This window comes from Manacus candei, unplaced genomic scaffold, assembly GCF_025592945.1.
Source record: "Manacus candei isolate 608988 ecotype Guabito, Panama unplaced genomic scaffold, ASM2559294v1 h1tg000021l, whole genome shotgun sequence".
Classification (NCBI taxonomy): domain Eukaryota; kingdom Metazoa; phylum Chordata; class Aves; order Passeriformes; family Pipridae; genus Manacus; species Manacus candei.
This window is the reverse complement of record NW_026138069.1, coordinates 190,457-193,335: the sequence shown is the minus strand read 5'-3', so window position 1 is coordinate 193,335 and position 2,879 is coordinate 190,457.

Below are 2,879 nucleotides of genomic sequence, written 5' to 3'. Positions count from 1 at the left end.
GCCCCTCACAAAGGAGGCGAGAGCGCTGCGGGAGGACCCGCCGCGCATGCGCACACCTGCCGTCCCGGGAGCGCGCGCGCGGCCCTCGTACGCCCCTACCCATCCGCCCTCGCTGGGTGAGCTGGTGGAGCAGGGAAATGTGGAATACGTAAAAAGATTTTTCTTAAGAAAGGATGTTCTTTGGTGTTTAATTTTTGTATGTTTTCAAGCCTAATCAACAACAAAGGGGATTTAATCCCTGAAACAGATAGGCAGCTAACAAGCAAGCTCTAAGTGATGTCCACGTGTTGGAAAGCTAAATTACTTGTCGGTAGAATTGTCTTGTTAAGGCCTAGGGCTTGACACGTTTGAATGATCTCAGACCTTGGGGGAAGTTAACAAAACCGAAGAGAGGGATGCCCACTGATGGTGAAAACAAAGAATGCAGAATTTACAGGCCATAGGGCCATTTGGCAGAGCTCCCAAGGTAAGGAAGAAACTAATAAAGACAACGACTGTGTTGATTTCACATCTGACTGGGTACAAGGTAATTCCAGCAGGGGAAAATCATGACCACCGATTCACAGACCCTTCACCCATGAAACCCAGTGACCTAAAAGAAGAGAAAGACGGAGCCCGCGGGCTAGTTAGCATGAGAAGCGAGAGATCATCAACCAACAGAAGATAGAATACCAGTTAATAAGAGAACTAGGTAACTTGTAGCCAATGAACATTGATGCCTTCACTTACTAAAATGTATAAATAGGGAAAAGTTTTGGTAGTCATACTGGCTTTGCCACCCAGCGCCACTTTCTGTGCAGAACTGTAAATACATCTAATACCTCAACTCTGTGGATTGGCTTCTTGCACATCAGGTAAAAGAACCTATTTTGGGATATTTAATATGCGAGGCTGAAGAACTGATTTTGTTGTACACACACGGAGGTAAAGTCACGTGATCCCATCTTGAGTGTTTCTAGGAAACAAAGGCCTAAATTTTTGCTTGCAATCTTGAGAACTGCCTTTTAAGCACTATTTTACTTAAAGGTTTATCCTTTCTGCTCAGTTACCTCAGAAAGGTTTCTCTGTTCCTAAATCCTGTGCGGTTTTGGTGCTTCCTCCTCCAGTGTGCACCAATACCTTGCAGTACCTTGCAGGAACCGAGACTGACTGGTAGTTCCTTTGGTGAGAAAATTTCCAAAGATGATGAAACAGCTTAACTTGCTCTGTCAGCACTGGAAAGCCAGGTGAAGACGCATGGCCAGCAGCTGCAGATTGCCCTTCCCAGATTCTTGCTAGTAGTGATAGCAAGAATGTTCCTGCCCCAGCTCTCCATCTTTCCTGTGCTTCTTCAGGGGCAGGAGCTTCCCTTTGTGCTTTAGAAGCTGTTCTGTCCAAATTCCTGTGCTGGCTGAGGCTGGTTATCTTCAGTTTGCCACCACTGTACCCAAGGGGTGAGCAGCCTAACTGCGTGCTCATGTGAATATCTCTGAAAAGGAATGAGGCACTCAGAGGGTGATTCAAAGGCAGGAAGCGGTTCCCTGGAAATCAAACACCTTTGCTACATGAAGCACACTCCTAAGGCTATAGACAATGGCAGTGTTTACAGCACTGGTTGCTTCTCCAGCCTGTGGCACTGGGTTTCCAACAGATGCTGTGTCCCAATGGAGAAGCCACATTAACACTGGTAACCAGTGGTCACCACAGCTCAAGGTTCTAACAAGCCTTGACATACACTCTTCTTTACAGAAATGGCTAGTATTTCATCCTACCTGGACCATAAATGATATTGATAATTTCTTGCTTCTATTGCAAATGGAAGGCTGGAACTGTACTTGCCAGCTCTTCCTCTTTTTTCTTGATGAGTCAGAAGCAAATTATCAATTAAAGAGTAAATTAGCTCACAGTGGTAAAGAAGGCAGTATGGGGGTGTCCTAGTTAGAGGGGCTGGTACCAGTTTATCACTATGTGGGTATAACAAAAATTGGGTATTCTACACCCTGTATGTAATTTCTGATGGACTGTTAATAAATGGATTGTTTGGTGTTAAAACCAGGTTTTTTTTCTGTATCACTGTGTTTATTGTAATCTTTTTAGTAAATTGTAACTCTGACTTGTAATCTCCCTTGAGTCGGGTTCATTTCTCCCACCAGTTTACTCTTAAACCAGCACATGGGGAAAGACCTTCCTTGTAATTGAGGTTTGCAAAATATTTAATTTTGGCAAAAAAGTTTCTTGCATGTCACTTACTTCAAAAGTTTCAGTCAGCTCCTTAGCCAGCTCTTGTTTAATTACAATTAAATTGTAATTTTCATTCCTAGGAGGCTGGCCTGAGTTTTAGCCTCTGCTGATATCTCACTTTTCAAAAGCCATTCTGAATACATGTCATAATCTGTCTTTTATACCAGCTCTATTCCATTCAGCTCCGGTAGATAGATTTGTTCATCTCCCTTTTCGAGTGTAACTTTATTAGTAAAGTATTTATTCTGCTGCAAGATCACATGCTGTTCTGGCATTATCTGATTCTGATCCTGTCTGATGTTGTCTATATTCTAACTCCAGGAACAAAAGGGAATGGGCATGAAGAGCATGCCTAAATTCCGAGATGTAAATGCTAATCAATTCTCCTCTACCATAGGATGGATCACTGGAAAAACAGAATATGAAGAACCCACTGAAAATACATAGTGGTCACACTAAAAAAAACCCAAAAAACAACAGACCAAAAACCAAAAAACAAACATGCAGGGGAGGGAGGGAAAGGCCAGGAGAATATAAGACAGGAATATACTTTTTCTTAACCTGTACATATATAAGATCTAGCTACAGTACACATTGTGATTCCAGTTCCTGAGAGTTAGGCTAATCCTAATGCAGACATTCAAGACATTTGCATTATT